This window comes from Pagrus major, chromosome 1, assembly GCF_040436345.1.
Source record: "Pagrus major chromosome 1, Pma_NU_1.0".
NCBI classification, from domain to species: Eukaryota; Metazoa; Chordata; class Actinopteri; order Spariformes; family Sparidae; genus Pagrus; species Pagrus major.
Window position 1 is genome coordinate 16,381,995 of NC_133215.1, and position 21,217 is coordinate 16,403,211.

At 39.2% G+C, this 21,217-nt stretch overlaps 1 protein-coding gene across 1 annotated transcript in view; it reads right to left on the minus strand.

The window, feature by feature from the left end:
• Positions 1 to 21,217, minus strand: part of ctnna2 (catenin (cadherin-associated protein), alpha 2) — a 323,140-nt gene that overhangs the window by 99,590 nt on the left and 202,333 nt on the right. The window lies entirely within an intron of this gene.

Genomic DNA, 21,217 nt, shown 5'->3' on the forward strand with positions numbered 1-21,217 from the left:
CAGAAATGAGCAGTTTGTTTAGGATTGGGTAAACACAGAATGGAGGATTAACACCCTGTGTGCATGGATACATGGTTAATTGGACGATTCATGCGACACAAAAAACAAATTCCTCAGTCATTAAAAAAAATAAAAAAATAAATAAACCAATATCCACATAGAGTATAGTATTTATAGTTAAGTATGTAAACCCTTGGATATTTTTGACAAGAGGTCGGGGCATTTTCCATCTATGTTTTTGGCGTCAGAGCCAGGTGAGCCAAAACATGATCTTTTCCTAACCCTGCCCATGTGTCTTTTGTACCTTAACCAACCCAGACAATAAGCACAGCATTGTCACAACACGTTTCAACAAATCCATGGTTTCCAGAAAAGTACATTGCCAACATTTATTCTGGTGACTGAGTTGTGGCTTCTTTTAAATGATTTATGGCATATTTTTTGCCATTAATTGAGATGACAGGAGTGAATCAACAGGGAACACAGAGGGAAACCAACAAGGATGACATGCAGCAAAGGTCCCAAGCCAGAATTCAACTGGGAACATTTCAATGGCATCTCAGACCATTCTGCATATGTTAACATACTGTTAGCAGACTTTTGCTAGGGGTTAGAGAAAATCTTGGTTTACCCAAAGGAGCTTTTGTAGATACTTTCTGATGGCTTCATTCAAACAGGACAAGACAGCTTTGTTTATATCCATGCGAGGTGTCGATACAGCACTTTCTAACCAGAAAACTTCAGGATAATATTGCACTCAGCCTTTCTCACAAACCAATGGAACAGCCATAGGGAACAATTTAGGGTTCAGTTCCGTGCCCAAGGACACTATGACATGCAGCTGGAACCTGGGGATCAAACCACCGACCCTCCAGTTAGTGGATGACCCACTCTACCTCCAGTAACATGTAATGTGACCCTGCATTAAGTGTTGCTCCAACGAGAAGACACAATAGTAGTAAATATTGTGATGGATTAATCTGCAATAACCTGAGGGAAGTTATTTATTCTCATAGAGAATCTAATTCTAGAAAATTCAGTTCCTCCACTGCCTTTACACACAGAGGGAGGATACAGATATCATTAAGACCGTATAATCCATCTACCTTATTCGGAGTAAGTACAATGGCATTAGGATGCTGTCAACCTCCGTATTTCTGTTTTTATAGTAGGAGGTATCCCAAAACAATTGAAAAATAGTCAGTGACTGAGCTAACGCAGAAACAAGCTCAGAGAGGCAGCACTGGAACATAACAAGGCTGTTCGAGGGCTCTGAAGCCCATAAAAAACTCAAGGCATCCCTGGAAGATGTACCCAACGTGTGAAGATGCTGAACTCTTACATGGTTGGCCTACTTGAAAAGACACTTTCATGATGACAAATTCAAGGCAGAGATCCAAGTCTGCATGGGAGTTAAATAGTTTGAAAAATGCTAGCCATAAAATCAAAGAAAGAAAAAAACGATGAAAGTTGGCATGGGTAATTGTGGGCTGGCTAATTTACCGATCCTGACATGCGCTTCCGAAAAACACCACTATGCGTAGTTGCTTGCAATGGGATGTCACGCAGCGATGCAGGGGTTTAAGAATAGAAGCATGAAGAGAGGGAGGAGGGTAAAATATTAAGTGTGTCAGGCGGACAGCCAAGGTTTTAGGTGCATAGTTTCAGGAGAATAAGAAGAGGAGTGAGGGGAAATGTCTGGTTATCAGACAGAAAGAAAGAGAGAGAGAGAGAGAGAGAGAGAGAGAGAGAGAGAGAGAGAGAGCAGAGGATAGAAAAGTCTAGTCCTGCAGCAGCAGTATGGGGAGCTAGAGCAATGCTGCCTGCAGCCTCCCTGAACTGAATAGCAAGTAGTTTGCGAGGGAGGGACTGAAGGAAGGGCAGCAGGAGAGAAGAGAAGCGAGGGAGGGAGAGGCTGAGAATAGGTTAGAGAGGGTGAGAAAATAAGAGAGTGGTGTGATATCTGTGAGAGCAGAACTGTGCTAAAGAGAAAAAAAAGCAAGTCAATGGGGTGAGAATAAGGTTTGAGTAGCATTGATGTACTTTTGTTTCACCACAGAGCTGAAAAAAAAAATCAATTTATCACAAACACACCTATACATGCAAACACAAACGTGACGTGGCTGTCTGCGGGTACTTGACGTTGTTTTTGAAAAGAGTGAAGCTTTAATACAAGTGAAATGCTGCTGATCGGCTAGAACGCCTCGAAACAGGAACTACTGTAGGTCAATCCAATTCAAGGACCTGTTCTTAATACCAGGAGACATAATCCCATTTCATCATCATTTTCTCTTCCCTGCATTGCATCACTCTCCACCCCTCTGTAGCGGATCAGACCAGACAATGACATGTTACAAATTATGGGATTTCAGTGTGCTAGACAGTCAACACAATACAGACATTAGCGTTGACTGCGAGGGTCGGACTCTCAAGTACTTTCGATTAAATGGATGTCAGTGTCAGACACCCTCAACTATGTACATACTCATCATGTCTCATCCATATCTTATGTGTCACAAATAGTGCTGTTAACTGCAATCATGGCTGTGGCTTTCATGTCAATACAATGAGGATGAAATATATGTCAGATTTTTACTCCATGACTTAAGCATTCACAATACAAAAATAATCTACCTTCCCCATTATTAATGCAGAACAGGGCTACAGAAAAAGAGTCAAGATGGGCTATTGTTGTGTTATGTACAGTTTAATCAAAACATACCAAAAGGTGCATTTTATGCAATATCATTAAAGGCAGAGTTTCTGTGTCCTGGAAAATTACTACCTGTTCTGTGTCCTGGAAGATTTCAATGTCTCAGACAAACAGGAGAAATTCAAGTCACACATTATATGTATTTTCTGTGCTTAAAAATTATTAATGTAGAGTTCTAATGCTGTGCATTACCAACCCAAAGTGACAAACAAAGACATACAATAACATTACAGGAGATTTTGTTTGATTTTCTTTGTTTTCATAGTGTTGTTTTGTAATACTTGATTGATAAACATTTAGAAAAAACATTGAGTTTATGTAAAAGTCCCCTTTGACTTTATATGTAATAACTGAATGGACACATGGGGCTCTATCTTACGTTTAATCAGCAAAACTAAAAGCTGTAGTTATAAACTCTCCAAAGGAAACGAGTCAGGTGTTTTAAATAATCAATGAAGTTTATCAGCTGTTCCTCGTGCGCATGTTAATGCAGAGATACACATATGGTTTCTGCTGCTGGAGGATCGTTGCAGGTAATGTCATTAATATTTTCCTTATTGAGGATGTATTTCACCCTCTCATCCCACCCTTTATTGATCAGGATCATACTTTTTATGATCCGTCCTGCCTGATCCACGGACTGAGATCTGTGCACACATAGAGGGATACGCAGCAGGAGTTAAATATCAGTGTATTTTTTCATATGCAGTCAAACAGTTGTTGATAGGACAGATGACTGTGAAATGGCAGGGCAGAGAGTCCAGCAGCCACAGATCACATCCCTTTCCCTCAGTGAAGATGAGTGCTGCTGTTTAATATGTGTTAGATCCTGGCGCACCTGGCTCTTAAAGGGAATGAGAGACAACTAGCGTTTGGTTTGATTAATGTTCCACCAAAAACACACCCATGACTAATTCAGAGTCTAAATACCACCTATTTGGCTGCGCACCGCACTTTGCGCCCAGATTATCTGCCGTTTAACTAGCAAAATGGACTTGGACACACCCTAAACGCACTAGCACTCTTCGCTTAAGACCGTGTGCTATAGACCGTCTAAATAGGGCCCATGGAGTCTATGTTTAAGTCTGCAATAGTCTGCAAACAGTTATTTAATTTATTCACACTGACTTGACATGATACATGTACATGTAATTGAAATATTTAAAGTCAGTAGAAAGATAGTTGACACCTTCATGAGTGAATTTAAGCAAAATAATGTAAATGATAAAAATTAGAGAAATCAGAAATGTGACGGAATAGACTGATTTGCTCTGTCTAGGCATTATCTACCCTTATACTTGCCTCAGACTCCATCCCTGCTTGCCTGACAGTCTCTTTCAACCCAAAACTACCCCTCTTTACGCGACCTCTTAACTAGGCTGTGTAGCGCACGGGGTTACAAGTCAGAAAGGTAACTCCATTAACCTGAAATGACTGACGAGAAAACAAGTTTTTCACTGACGCTGGCACATTTTAGCACTGTTCTATTTTTTCACACCCTGCCTCTCGAAAGTTAGATGTAATGCGCAGGGAGATGTGAAAGACCAGTTATCTCTGACACACACCGGTTTCAAATAGTCCACTGCACAGGCACACAAGAATGAACTGATTTAAATTATACAAAACATGTGACCAGCAAATGAGTTTTCCAGAGCTGCCAGGTCTTTGCTATCAATGTGAGGGTGGTGGTTGTCAGGGATAGCAAGGACTATACAGAATATTATGCGTGTTTTTGTAAACCAGGATAATGATGACTCAAGCTGCTCTTCCGGGTGGGTTGCTGTGTGTAGGTAGCACTAATCAGGGATTAGGATGGTTTGGGAAAAGGAAAAAAAAAAACATGGCCTCAAGTCTGACAGCAAAACGTAGCCAGCAGTGAATCAAACAAAAACATGCTAATGATAGCATGATAACACTAGCGTACCTACTGCCTATTGTGACTGAGCCCACCGTAGAGACAGCCGCTGTGCACACAAACGACACAGATATACTGTACAGAGCAACACAACAGTGTGCTCCCTTGCCGTAATGATCTGGGGTGCAACAACTTCAAAGACTGCTGGAGCTGGCTGAACTGGTGAAATGATTATGTCTCCCACTATCCTTTCATGTGGGCTTTGTCAGTCCAGCCACACAGCAGCTCAAGCCACAAACAGAGTTGTTGCTGCTATTAGTTACGAGGAATAAGGAACAGTAAAGCCACAGAATATCTGGACATGATGTAAGTGCACTGCGTGAAGACGGATCAGGGGATAGGACTTACTGTCATGGTGGGTGTTTGGGGATTGATGACTTCAAAGGACATCTATTCTCTTCCTTAAGCTGACTTATAAAATGTATTCCTACAATGGCCACAGCTGCTCGAGTCCAACCAGTATTTTCAGGAAATGACATGTAGACATCACCCTTGAAAATATTGGCCGTCATTTGTCAATCTGCTTGGAAACAGCACAGATTCAAGCACTAGGAGAGACATATGAACCTTTCTACATCTGATTTATTAAACTGTCGCACAGCATCTAAATGAGCACTGATTTGATCACAGGCTGAAAAATTGAATCAGCTGTGGAAACAAGGACATGCTGCACCAGTCCCTTATTTACATACATCAGGCCCTATGTGTGTTTGGCAACTCTTGGCCTATTAAAAGGGATGCCTGGTGCAGAATAATTTCCATACGCTAAACGGCAAAGGGGTTATAGCAAAAGATCTGCCATAGTTACTGAGGTTCACCAGAGAGATTCATCATCAACTCTGTTTCATAAAGACCCTCCAAGTGCTTCCATAGCGTCTGTATGTGTCTCCATATTTGAATAATGTTTTCAATGCAGAGAAGTGCTGTCCTCCTGCATCTATGACATAAAACCTATATGTGCAATAAATGCACACTGTTGTCCAAGTGCAATACATTTGCGATTTGAGGACTTAATTAGATAAACATCGGCAACAGAAAAGGAAGCACTGGGATTTGATTAAGTGCAGTAGAGCCTGAGACGATTACTGCCCACAGCATTTTCCGACCACCCAGCCAGGCCAGCAGGTGCGAACGCCGTCACAGGAGGTTAACCGCCCGAGGAAAAGAGGGAAGGGAGCCAGGAAAAGAGCTAACGGCTTGGACCTAGGGCTGATCCACCACCTAGCCTACTCCGGGCTAATGTCTAGTTTCTGGGAAATAGATTGGGCTGAACAATGGAAAATCAAAGACTGTTGTACCCAAATCTTACAGAGGTGGATCCATCAGAACATTCCAGATTAAGCTATTGCACTCATTTGTTGAGTCATGTCACGTGAACAGAACACAGGACGCCACTTAGACTGACTACGTTTGAGCACGAAGCATCATTAATATAAACAGTCTGCCTTTCCCAAAGTTAATTAACAGTGTCTGCCAGATGTCAAGTTTTTAATGGTAAGATGCCAACCGCACTATTAACACTATCTATCCTGCTTTTTACATTTCTGAGGTGCAAATAAAAAGAAAAAAATGCACTACAGAATTCTTACTATCTGGATAAGTAAATACAAAAGTAAATGTTGTTTTACTTAACATTTGTTTCATTTTATTCTATTCCATAATAAAATATTTGGACACATTATGTTCTTACATTTCATTGTGCGAACCTGTGTTTGCAAATAAAGGACCTTGACTCCTTGATATGCAATCTCTCACAGCAGTCCTAAAATAAATGCTTCATTTGTTTAGCTTCCAATGTTAATTTCTGTTTTTTTTTTAAGCTGTGTCTGCAGTCATTTCAAGGTGTTGTTTTGGATGTTGTCAATTTGTTGTGAAGGTATATAAATCTCCTGCATTAAAATCCTTGAAATTTGTGTCAATGTTCTCCAAGGTAAGGTGTAAATAATGCAATTGATAACTGCTTAGTGTCAAGGGAACATAATCAAAACTTCATATTATCAGGAATGTATTGTACAATTGGGGCTTTTCTATTCAGAAAACTAAATACACAAATATTGACAAATGTAATTAAAAAATAAAGCCAAAAGGGGACGCAGTATGAAAATTCAGTGACGTATTTGGAAAACCTTGACCATTTTAATACTACCGTGTGCTCTGCCTGGCAATAACAGTTAACATAGTCTGGGAGCAGCATAGCAGGAACTTGTGGGCATCACAAGAAGGGTGAAGTATGCCCCTGGGCTGGCCAGCCTTATTTTCAAAGCTGTGACAGGGTCAGGTCTCTGCTGAGGGTTATCGTCTTAATTATGCATGGCCCATCTGGTAGACAAGGCTCTGGTGAAGGTGGGCAGCTGCACCAGACAGTAGCTGATAGAAGAATGACATGATGAATAATGTCGATTCCCAGTGCCTGTTCTCTGTAACTTAAATAGAGTGATGCCAATATCTAATATAGCCAGTGATTTGTCACTTAGGTTAAAGAGACTGACAGTGTAAAGCAACACTGGCAACTTCGAAAGGATTCAGTCTACTCTACACAGCACACTACAAAATAAATGGCCAGTTGTAAATGTAAAATCTGTCCCTGACAGAACACTGATACTGGGGAAATTTGCTAATTATTTCCAGATTATGTTCACTGATGGGATTTTTTCAAGGCAAGCATGACGGCATGCAGTCGCTGCAGATTAAAATCATTCCCCTGAATTGAAGGCTCTTTAGCTACATACAATTTTATAAAAGCAGCACCCACACTGCTGGAGTTCTTTGTCAGTAAGTGCATGACAAAGGGTGATGTTGATTGGGCTGTAGATTTGGAGGTTTGAAATAACTGGGGTGGAGAGAGAGTAAATCATGCAAAAACATTTTTTAACAGTTAGACATGAACCAAAACACACACACACGCGCACGCACACACACACACACACACACAGACACACACACACACACACACACACACACACACACACACACACACACACACACACACACACACACGGCAGAGACGAAGTGAGGCTGAGAATTTTTCTCTTGTCAGAGGATTTAGCTGCCATTGTCTGCTACCAGAGACAGTACTCTGCATTTTAATCAAGGGTGCAGTTTTGAATCCAGTGGCCCTATGATGTGATAACAATTGGATTTTTCACTTCTACTGTGTCAGGCTCGGGATGCGTCATCATGCACCATCACATTCGCCATAGTTATTGGGATCTAGTTATCTGTGCATTGTGCCTGTGGTCAATTTACAGTATGTCATGATACTGATCAGCCTGTAGGTGGGTAGATAATGCTAGCCTGCATGGGTCCATTTGTACTAATGACTTATCTAGGTTGTAACTTCAGCTAGAAGAGCTAAACAAGGTGGTCAGTTTCACAGATTTGATACAACGATGGAAAAGGTGACATTTTCTTGCACTGCCCCAGGGCTGCAGAACAGTTTATAAACACTGTTTTTATTTGCAGTGCACAGTTTTCAAATATTTAAGGCTGAAAATATCTTGTGAATGTAAAAATCATAGCGCATATTCTAACTGACATTTACAATAGGAACTGTTTAATGCATGTGTAATGTGTACTGTACAATGCATAACAAGAAAAAAGTGCTTTTCTGGGTGTGTGTGGGTGAAAGCTATAATAAAATGTATATACCTATTTAGTTTGGTAAGCTGTACTGAAACACAAGAAGAGCAACCATAGAAACAGTGAAAGCCTGCTAAGATAAAGCAGATGAACACATCAACCTTGTTGAATACAGTCACACCTTACTCAGGAGAAAATATGTTTGTTTTATTTTAATGTACAGAAACACTTGTTTGACAATGTATTTGCTGCAAAGGACAAACATTGAATACTTTGTGAAAAAAATGTCTGCAATTTATTTTTAATTATTAATGTCTTGTTTCAGTTACTTGGAGAAACATCCATCTTCAGCCTATGGCATGCCCACCCCTTTTTGTGCCATTCTAATAGTAATGTTACTCCATCCTTTGTCAGCTAGTCCCCGTGTACATTTGTACATTGCACATTTTTCATCAAATATACACAGTGAAGTGTCCCCAAAAAACAGCACTGGTGTCATTTGCTCCATATGTAAACACACACTAGCTGCCAACAACGCTGACACACTCGCCCCTGAAATACCCTGAAGGCATTGCAATGCAATGTAAACTATAACGCCCAATTCCAGCTTGCCAGTAAAACAATCTGCATGATATACTGTATGTACACCAAACGGGGAAAAAGGTCCTTAAATCAACATAGACTTTTTTTTGTTGTTGTTGTTCATGAATGCTGTGATGTGTAAATGAAAAGCTCAAAAGACAAAACATCCTCCTAAACTTCTTTTGCACTGCAGCACAATGGCTCAGTGGCTGGAGTTAGGATGTCCTCCCCTTGTTCAGGGAGCCTAGTTTCATCATACACCAACAGACATGATTATTAGGTTACAGGAATGATCCTTTCATTGCCCTTGACCAAGGCACTGGCCTAAGAACTGGAGCTGAACACCCCATGGGGATTAATAAAGTACAACTTTAACAACCCCCTTAAGTCATTATAAAAAGGTGTTATGGGGATTCCCTTAGCGAACACAAAGGACATCCCTCTTTAGTGTTGAATTCTGCAAGGTATTCGTGCAAAGCCCTGAGATACAGAGAAAGATAGTGAGGAAGTGACCAGTATACAGGTGTTCTACATCTGTAATAGACTTAAAATAACTTCAGGAATAAATCATTCACAGGCTCTAAAAGCTTGACATCTACTGTGTTACTGCACAGTCTTTGTGCCGTCCTGTTACTGCGTACAGACATGACAAATTGATCCGTGGGACAACAAAATTAGATACTAACTAGGCTGAATGCAGCCCACAGGCCAGAATTAGCTGTGCAGTAACACAGCCTTACATATTATTTTGCTTTCCACTTGCTGATTTTTTTTTTTTTTTTTTTTTTGCTTTCTTTCAAGAAAATGATTTTAGTGAGGACTAGATATTGTCAAGAAATCAGCACACTGAAGTATCATGTATCAAGTATCACACAAAGTTTAACACACGCACATACTTCAGTGTCAGGTTAGTGTTTAATCATTAAGTGGATGTCAAGTCAACCTGAATGAAAAAAAAAAAAAAAAATTGAACTACTGAATTCACCTCTGAGTCTTCTCCCAATATCAGGCTTATTGCTGCCTGTGCTGGATGTGACAAAGCAAAGCCTGGCATTAAGGATAATGCCTGCATTATTTTAAATTTCCCATTATTATCAACAGTTCCCCTTAAGAGGCAAAAACAAGAAGTTAATTTATCCTACAAAAAAATTGCCTGTGTAGCCAGAGCCTGATATAGCATCTCCCTCTGTGCCACCGACTTCACTGTCATCCAAAACCCATTAAAAACACATGAACAAGCCATACTGTTACGCCGGGTGACATATTTCTTGAGATCAACACAAGTTTATTCTGAAACAACTCTCAGAGTAGCTCTTCGTCGAGCAGACACCATGCTTAGGGCACACAGATCTGTGTTTACATGGCTTTGCTAGTTTGATGAGCTGGGAGGAATAACACCTTACTGGCACAGAAGAGTACACTACACCTCGGGCTTTGAAAAAAAAAAAAAAATGTCTGAGGAGGTTTAACAAATGTGTTTGTGCGTCTGAAGAGAGAAGAAGGCATTCAGTAGTTTCTCATAATATTTGTAGAAGGACCTCATTTATAAATATTGTATACACACTTTCCATGCCTGAGTGGGAAAGCCATGGTGACGTGAGAATATACACATCCTTTGTAACACATTGAGATGGAAAAGTAGCTAATTAAAATGAAATGGTGCTTTCCATCATATCTTCATGCCCGGTTTTGATTTCTAATTAGAAAAACTAAAACATATATGAACAGGTTGTCTTTTGCTTTACACTAAAGGCTAGTAGTGGGTGCCATTTCCTATTTAACTTCCCTTGTAAGCTCAGATATTGTCACAATTAGCGGCACCACATTCAAGGCAATTCTAGGCAACCAGAATAAATGTTACAATGTCAAACAAGAGCTTACCTCTAGACTTGTCAAAGTAGGAAAATCACTATTACTAATATCATTAATGGGCGTTCTATTTTATTCAAGTGTCCCAGTAGGTCATGACAATGGGGGACAATGATCTAGCATGTGCAATAGCAGGACCCTGAAATTGTGGCAGCTAAATTGAATTCAGCCATCATTAATTTTATTATTTGTACCTGTGCTTTGTAACTGTGACATGTAAAATGTCTTCCATGAAAAAGGCTTATGATATGACATAATGGCATCATAAATGGTGGCTGCCTTCATGGTGCATGGGCATCATACATCATCTGGTATCTCATTGTGCAAAATGTGACTACCATTTTGAATAATGGAAGAGTCCATGGAAGTGCATTATGTTTATTGTTCAATATTAGATCTCTCTCTCATTAACATAATAATACAATCATTCCTAATCTGTAAATATTCTAGAGATAATCGGATTTTCAATGTTTATTAATCGGTCACAATGCCGCTGGTGATCGGGATCTGGTGGGTTGCTTTTTAAATTGACAGGTTCAGCAATTTAAAATGCCTTTGTATCGTTGACATGGTGATGATACTTTAATTTTCATTGCTGCATGACATCTACCAATTTATCAAACCGAGGAGTAAATAAAAGCAAGTGAGTTGAAGTCATCAGGGGCCTCTTATATCAAATGTCAAAAATAATTACGCATCCTGTATGTTATTAAGACATAGTTTAAATTATTAGCTAATAGTTGCAATAGATCATTTATACATAAATATGGGATTCTAATTCATTATGTGAGATATGACTTTGTTACTACTTACCATTTTCTTTTGTTCGGTTAATGAGCTGTTATACAGTATTTTGTACTGTAAACTGCAGTGATATATATAATTTTTGTTTGTGTTTTAGGTCACTTTGAAGTGCGAGATGATAAATGTGCTGTTAAGTTCACTCCAAAGTCAAAAGACACATTCAGGATACCTGGGTCACCCCCAACAGTGTATGTAATGGATTTCAGCATCATCATGTTTTTCAGACATAATGCTACTAATTATTACAATCAAGGTGAGACATCAGTAGAGAAGAAATAGAGCTCCAGTGTTTGCCACCACCTGTGGCACCGTCACTAAATGAGCAGCAGGGATATTCTTGACATCAACATTTGCACCAGACCAAACATAAACAGCATCAAATACAGATAAATATTACCTCTACTAAACATTTTCAGATGTCAGTCAAAATCTGAAGGACATGTTTGGTGCTATTTCTGTTAATTGAAAATGTGTTGATGAGTAGTGTGCAAAATTACTGTCTGAATCAAACTTGTAAAATGAACACTGAAATATATAATTAGTGCGGGTGCATTGTAATCAAATTTTATTTGTGTAACGCATTTTAAATAATTTAACTTCAAGGTTCAAGGTGTAGAACTTAATGCTTGAATAAAAGAGAGAAGAAAAAAGAGGGAGGGGGTCCAGTAGTACTCTTAGTTATAGTGTTCCTCTCCCTCTTTTTCTTGACCCATTTAATGTAGTGCCTCTTCTGTGTTTCTGATACATTTTTTTTCCATTTATTTGATCTCTTCAACTGTTGGTTTTTCAGATGTAAATAGATGGTGATTTAACTTCCAGCCACTTTCAAGTGATATGTTTTAATGAGGCTATGGGCATTATTGTATACAGATATTTACCTCTATCGACTGCCCTCTACAGTAATTGAGTTCTATGGTCTGTACCTTGCATGGCAGTGTAGACACTAGGGGTAAAGGCACAAGTAATTTTCAGTCCAAATTTACATGTGTTTCAGCCTTTTGCATCAGAGACCCCTCTGTTCCCAGTATTCTGCTCTGCTTCATCCCAACATTAGAGAGGCCAGTGGACACATGAAGGATGTAGAGGCTTGTTTGGCTCTGGATGAGGCAATAGGCCAGAGTAGTCAGGGCTATCAAAAGTGGGGGCATGCTGCTCGAGCGAGCTTGGTTTTGAAAATAGGCTTGGTGGCTCCCAGTGGGATTTCTGCGTCATCTGACAGCAGAACAAAGTTCCTTTGGCAGACAGAGCCAAGTCACAGGCGCTGTTTAATGTAGCCTCTGAAGCCAAAAACATAAGAACCAGAACACAAATGCACCAAGTGAAAATGTAAAAAAATGTAATTGAATTAAATACCGTATACGGAAAACCCACACACATCAACACGCCGAATCTGGGTGAAAAACTGGCTGTGGCATGTAGCGTTTAAATTCTACCAGCCGTGGTGGCAGGTGAATAATTCTGATCTCGTTTCTGTATAAAAGCATGTCCAACACCGAGAGTCTGACTGCTCTGTGTTGTGACATGGCAAAATCACTGTCTCCTTCGAGCTCACTCTCAACAGGGAACACCGCGCATTGGACATAGCTGGAAGCAATTTAGACCCATATTAATTCCGTCATTCACACACACACACATATGCACACACACACACACATATGCACACACACACACACACACACACACACACTCTTTTTCCTGTTGAGTCTCTTCCAATATAGAATCCCTAATACAAACCTTGATAGTTGCTAGCTCTTTTGCTATATTCTTTTGTAAAAAATCAAATATAATTTGAATGATAATGAATTAACGAGTATTGTAACAAGGTGGATACTTTTTGAACTTATTGTCAACCTATCTATCTATCCATCTATCTATCCATCCATCGCATACACAGGTTACTCAGTCCTCGCTGCAGTGTCATCATTTTTGATAATTAGTAAATTCGATATATCTTCTCTATCTCAATAACACTATAGGTATGTCTGTTTGGCATGTCCTTAAAACAGCCAATAATGTTATTGTAACACGGGCAGGCTGAAGCAGTACCTTTGCTCTTTATCCTTACCATAGAATTTGACTGGTCGTCAGTGCCAAACATCTATGTTTGAGCATCTCATATGCACCGTGGGGATGCATATGCATATGCCACAGAGAATAGTGCCACAAATAAGTAAAAAGAGAAGGAGAAGGACAACAAGTTCAAGGCATCAGAGGCCAACCGAGGAGCGACAACTGTGGTATGGAAAGGAGCATTTCTAAAAGCACCGTAGTTAATCACTTATGTTTCAGTGGACACATGATCACTGAAACTGGGCAATAAAAAGTGTCCACCATACAAAATTTTGATTAATACTTAATATTATGGGGTGTAAAGGAGAGTTAGAATGCCTTTGTGGTTTAGAATATGTGGCAAACACTAATAAAATACAGAAAGCACAGGAAGTCATCTCATTGCATAAATAAAATGTGTTCTATACCAAGGCCAATCACCATTGAAATTGTATGGAATTGAGAAGGTTAAAGTCTCACCTAGAAATGGCAATGTATTTTACCCAACCAACACTGAAAGCTTCGCTGTTGCAACCAAGAGTAAAAACATAGCATCTTTGATGCATAAGATGAAGAGGTCTTGGATATGAATGATGGCATCAAATAAACAGGGTTAGGGTGTTGGGAAAACAGCACAGACAATTAGTTAAAGTTTTCAACATGTTGCTGTAGCCTTGTGTTCAATAAATAAAGTAAGAGCATGTTTTATCACAGCTGCCGAACTTACACAGTGCAGAGCATTATTTTTTTTTGCTTGGAGAAAAACATAAAACTACAGGCAATTTAAAATCATGTGACTTCCAAAAGCCACCCCCAGATTTATTGGCATACAGTTTTTATTCCCTACCAACGATGATACACACTCTCTTTACTTTACTCATTTTGGCCTTTTATATGGAAGCCAAGAACGGCCATGTTTGCATTATTTTGTAATGATGCAATCTCGACATCACAAGTTAATTATTTCGTTATATCATCAACCCATTGTCATAGGAAACCAAAATGTTGCTTCTTGTTACTTAAAATGTTTATCAGAGGTCTGCAGTGCCAGGTCATAATGCATAGATGGTGTCTTAAGTAGCAACTCATTAAAGCTGAAAATGCTAGATCCTCATGGTCACATCAACATGGGCAAAATATCAGAGCTTTTTCTGGGCTTGCTCTATAGATCCTTTCTCTCTATACATCAACCCACATTTTCTCTCACCCTGAAAGCCTCAAAAATGGGCAAATAATGAGGATGGTGCTATATTGATTTTTCTGTTTAAGAAGTTGACTGTGCTTACTGAAGCAAACTTTGTATCACATAAAAACATGCTTCAAGGAGTCGTAACCCATTGCGACAGCCATGTTCCCCTGTCACATGCTCCAGTGAGCATTAAGATATTGTTTTTACTGTTTCGTTTACCCATCTTGGAAGATGGAGATATATTTTGTATAATTTGAGGAAAACCCAGGATCTAACGCAAACCTTCACTGGGTTACTGCCTTCACAATTTGATTTAGTTTAAATATATGAGATAAGATTGTGATGGTAATAAATACAAAAAATGCCCACAGCTATCTCAATTTATCTTTGATTACATTTCTTCTGTTCCTTAGTTCATCCTCAGTTGCTGATTATATAATGGAATTATGTCATTTAAAGTACAAAAGAAGACAGAAAGTAAGCACTAAAACTACAACAAATAAGCTCAATGTTAACTCTTTGTCTATTTATGGCCCTTTCAAACTGAGAGAAACGTCCATCTACTGGAGGTCGCACTCAATTGCAGATGCAAAATCATCTCTTGCTGCTTCCTCACCACACCACTGACAGCTACTCCATGGTGTAAGTGTCTGCACAGACCCCCACCACAATCCTTTCCCAGCTGCCCATCAACATTATCTCTGCAGCGGGCCAATTAGTCATCATCTGCCTTGTTTTGTTGGGCTCACACAGTCAGACGTCCTCTGATTCAATAAATGATTTAAATAATGGGCCTGTAATCATAGATGCTGATAATTTTGAGTCTTATTTGATCCCTCAAATCAATTCAGTCTTCCAACAATACACCACCACCGCTAACCATTTTATCATAAAAACTATGCAAGATCAGATACACTGTTCACTTAATAAACCAGGGAAATAAATGCCTCATAGTTTTTAAAGCCATTTAAATTTTTCATGTTTAGTTATACACAAAACAAAATATTTACACCAACATTGTCACATATTGAAATTTATAACAATGACTGCTCGTCTTCTGAATGCCAGTTAGATGTTGGGCAATTTGTTGAGAGGGCTGCGCAATGTCCTCTTTCCTAAAACAGGTAAAGCAATGGTCAGATAGGAAGCCAGTGAGGGACTGTGTTTTGTTATTTCAATGTCACTGATTTGAGTCTCCTTCAAATGTAATAGTTACTTAAGTGTTAATGATTGCTCACTTAGTGCAAAATAGCCAGCAGTGCAGCACCACTGGTTGGGGAAAAAAAAGTAGGGGCATTCCGGATGATTAAATAGTTTGAGCAGTTGTCTCTATGACCTGTCGATCAGAAGAGCCTTTCAGATAAACAAAGGAGACAGCTTCACAATGCACTGCATAGCATACTGCAGGGCTTGAAACAGTGTCCCATCATCCCCCAGTCAGGTTAGGGTTAGGGTTAAGAAAATGTGCTTGGGACAGGCAAGACTGGTACTTAGCAAATGTCAAACTGAACAAACTACCACTGACTACGCGGACTATAACATTGGTTTTCTCTTCCCATGGTCAAAATTAATGTAATTGTTTATTTTCCCATTTAAATGGTGTTTTTTATGGCACTAATAACAGACAGAGATGGCAATAAAGTAAATAAACATCCTTTTGATCATCGGTCACTATCAGCCGATACTGATTCCAGCAATCGTGATCAGCCCAAAAAATCCTGTTAAGAGCACTCTTAAAAAGAGATATTTTCCACATCAAAAACAGACATCAACGCCTTATTTTTTTTTAAAAATCTTCATGCTTTACTTGTCAATAGACACAGATACTCAGAATGTAAGATATGAGATATTCTTAAATCAAAAGAGATGAGTGATTAGTCAGAAAATGATACTCTTGCAAATGCATCAAACAAAACCCCTGATAGCTGAAAATTATTATCAGCTCCTAAGCAGTAATAAAAGAACAGCTCATCCATCTAGTTTACAGAAACCACAACTACTTGCTGAAGGCAACACAGATCCTGGATAATTTAGGTGAAATCTTGATTTATTAGTGTGATATGAAAGACGTTAACTAACATTGAAAAAATACAGACTAAACTTGAATTTTTGAAATTTATATTAAAAGAAAACAAAGAAGGTTACTGAAGGTTATTCATTTAAAAAAATCCATATCCTTATCAACCATAAACCGACCCTAACACACACTTTCACTCACACTTGTGCTGACCTTAACTCCGAAGCCGAGAGCCAAAGCTCTTAAAGTCTTAAAACTGATGGTCTGGATACTCTCATCTCCTGTTCGCTGTGTCAAGTCATTATAGTGCACCAAGTCATTAGCTGATGGTGTAGTCATCCATTACAGCTAAGAGGGAATATAGCAAAGGCAAGGCAGAGATGATTCCAACTTCAAAATGTCCAGATCATGTGAAGGACGACTTTTCTTCTTTTTCCTCTGTGCTCAATATATCTATGCTGCTGTCAAACGTTCACTGAGCTCTCTAATGATCATGATTGAATTTAAAAAGTGGATCAGAACTGAAGAGTTTTGTGTAAAGTGAGCTAACTGAATCAAAAGATCAGGGCAACATTTGTTCAGAGTTTTGACTGTCATCTAATGAAGTTATGCTAAATTTTAGAGGTTTGACATTGTTGTATTATTGTATCTTCCTCCACCGACTTTACTTTGTTAGATCTGAGTGATACGTGAGTTCTCCTGATAAAAATTAAAATGGAAAAAAAGATCTCAAAGATCTCAATTGAAAATAGGGGCTAAAAACTAAACAAAACATACATTTGTAGAAATTAACTGATTTTAAAATTGTGTTTCAATCAAAGAAACAACAGAGAAACAATTGACAATTCTTCACTTGTAACATGGATAGTAAGAACCTTTTGTGAGTATTGTGGTGGTGGATGCAGTACTTAAGGTGAAGTTGTCGAGTGCCAGACAGGGTCAGAACAAAGTACAGGGCTGTTAGGTAATTGTGGTTCATTGGTGTAATTATTGTAATCAACTAGAGACCCAAACTCCCACCCTATTTTCAAGCTAAACTACGTATGGTCCACTAGATGCAGCCAGATAATGCATTGTCATTTATCTGTCTTTTTAGAAAGCCTAGAAATTGCTTAAGATTTGGTAACCATTACAGGATCTGCTTCATATTGACTGTAAGAGCACCACTACTAGTGTTACGCAGAGGCATACTCTACTTTTTTTGTTCCATTTTGTAGAACTACTGATTTTGAAATCGAAAAAAATACAATTAAGAATAGTATTCAGTATTGATAAGATGAATATTGAGAGATATTTGTTAAACAATGAAACCAAATAGCTTTGGACATTCATGGTAACATTTCTGATGTGCTGCATACAAAAGCCTATGGTGATATATTGGCAAGGGTGAACCCGTTCTGGATTACTTGCTTATGTAATCCAGAGAGATGAATGCACATGTATTCAATGATTCCACCATCAACAACAAAAATCTACACCAAATCTTAGCTTCTGATCCCTTCTCTCATTATCTCTCAGCATCTCTCTCGAACCATAGATATGGCTTGCATAACAGACAAAAGCTTAAAAGTTGGTAGTGTCACAGTCAGAAAGGTCTGTAGAGTTGCTGCAGTAATGGGTTATACCACTGGATGGGGACACTTTGTGTTTGATAAGATGCACTTAAAACCATCTAATCCACTATCCTGTTCCCTGCAACACTGAAGCTAACTCTCCCGAATTAGCACTTACTGTAATCTTATATTCATATATGACGGAAAAGTGGAGACTAGATAAGATGTGGTTGTACAAGTACAGTGAAATACAGTAGACATTGTGGAAAGCCCGGTCTCAATTAGGCACCTGTTCCACAGCTAATACTAATGCCATTCTACCAGCTTCAAAACTAACAACAACATTAAAGTAACTGACCGCCAAAGCAGAACACATGAACAGGCACATTGACCTGATAAACATCTGCGGCAACACAACGCAAATCACCTGGGCTTTTGCCTTCACTTAGTTTAGACCTACAAGACCCCAGTTCCAAAGCATCAGGATATTTTATTCAACTTGCCGTTTAAAGCGTCTTTGAGTATCTCTGCTCTCAAAATGCATTATTATTATTATTAGGTCTAGTTAATAGGCAAAACAAGGTTTTCTGACAGCAGTAATTTAAATTAAAAATCTTACAAAATGTTAACTTTTACCTGTCAAGAAACAAAAACAGCCAGCTAACTCCTTGGCAAAGAAAAGCAATTGGTATTGCTGTTTGTAATAAGGCTGTATTAAAAATGTTTATTTTTGTTTTCATTCTTTCTTAACTCCTTTTAAAAACAATGATAAAGAAAGCCATGATATCAAAGATGTGGCATCTGTCAGTAAAAATGTAATGAAATCAGAAAGGGGGAAAGGTCAGATGGTTAGAAACTTGGCTGATATGAGGAATGTAAGGCCTTGTCACAGCTCATTGTCTTTGAAAATTAATGGGAGAAAGATGACAAGGCTAGGAGTGATTCCAGAGACGTACAAAGCAAGGCGTGAGCGGACCTTCGGAGAAGAATATTTATGTTATAGCTTTATGCTAATATTATGTGGCAAGCAATTACATCTGTATTCAGAATGGAGAGCCTCGCCATAATTGACAATGACATAGAAGGCATGGATACAGGACAGTGTGATCAAATGAAGAATGTCATAGTCTTGACTCACTTTATTGTAACCTTTTTTGCTGGCAAGACTAAACATTGATTATGAAAAGACCGAGATTGATTAATTACACAGTCATATTTGAATTCATTAAGCAGACATGACGATGACTACATTTAAATTGTATCGCCATTACTGAAATAAATTACTTCCGTGTGATGTGTGGATTTAGTTTGTGATCTTGAGAGAGAATATGGTGAATTTTAATTGAATTGTTTCTTCTTTGTTGTTCTTCCATATGTGGACTCTGTTAATATGCATAAAAAATGGCTCTCTGCTTTAGGGGTGGAACTAATATAGGCCACCCTTTTTGGATGGTGTCCCATTGGATAAATGTTATTTTGCAACTCTGAAATCAGAAAACTGCTTTCTCACAGCAACGTCAAAGGAGGCAGACATTATATGGCCCAATTTATTACAGTCAGGGAAGGAGGGAAGGAGGGAGAGAGAGAGGGAGATAGGGAGGGGGAAGAGAGAGAGAGGGGGTTTCATTAAAGCTCCTGGTTTAAGCCCAGCCCATTCTGAATATGTAAATGTCTCAGGCACAGAGAAAAACACAGCAAGAGAAAAGCGAGGAGGGAAGAGGGGAGAGAGAGCAAGAGGAGGGGAGCAGCATGAAAAAGTGAGTGAGCGATCAAGGGAAAGAGAGCAAGAGAGTGAGGGAAAGAGAGCGAGCACTCTGAATTGTGAGTGGCTTACGACACTCAGTGAACAGAAGGTGCTTCTGCATGCGCTGTCAGTGTACTGCTCTGCTGCAAGGGATTGCGCGCTCCTTTGCTTCCCACATTTACCGCCCCTGCCTGCCGACCAGCACCAGCCTTCAGCAGCCTCTTCCAGCTGGCTGAGAAAACACCCGGAGAGCATGGGAGTGAACGAAAACTGCAAGCCACAGGGGATGCAAGCGGCTTCTTAACCGAGATGAGCCACTGAGATGACAAGGAATACTGTTACACAAGAAAACAGTGAACAGGGTTCACCTCTTTAAATCCTTCTTTTTTTTTCTCCTTGCATCCGTCACTGAAAGCATGATTACCCGCTTGAATGGATTTAAACCTTACAAGTCAGTGATTGATTCCAGAGATGGACGATAATATGTGTAGACAGATCTGCTGAAACTTAAGCAGAAAGGGGAGGAGAAAAGAGCAGGACAGATATTTACAAAGCTTTTTTTCTTGGTCTTTTTTTCCCTTTCACTGGTTGTCTCTTCTCCCCTCTGATCATTGCAGCAGAGGACTGCGGAGGAGCAAAAGAGACAGAGCTCATGCATGCAGACAGGGGAACTTGCACTTCCTACCATCTCGCTGAAAGCTACTTGGATTCCTTCTCTTTCTGGCTCTTTCACTTGAGGAGAACTAAGACATTGTAAGCCTGCCAAGGATCTGGTGTCCACTGAAAAGAGAGAAGGGAGGGGGGGAGAATTTGTACCACAGTGGGGTCTTTTTTAGATTCGCACATAATTAGTGTTGAGGCACAAAGCGAGATGCTGAATGGAGATTGTCAGCTTTTGGATAGGGGTGAGTAGGAATCTTTTCAAATAAGATCGATCAATGAGGACGATTTTATTTTTTCATCCCCTCTACTCTCCACCCACTGCTTGATATCTAACATAAGCAAAGAGACTTGCCCTTTATCCTTTGAGTTTTTCGACAAGGACTCGCTTGGTTGACGAAATAAAATAAATATAATCACTGTCTATAGATTAAATACAGAAACGGAATTAACCAGATTATGAAATTAATTAAATATGATGTGATAAATATGATGTGATCATAAGTGCAAAAATAATATCCAGAGTGGTTCAATGGACATTTT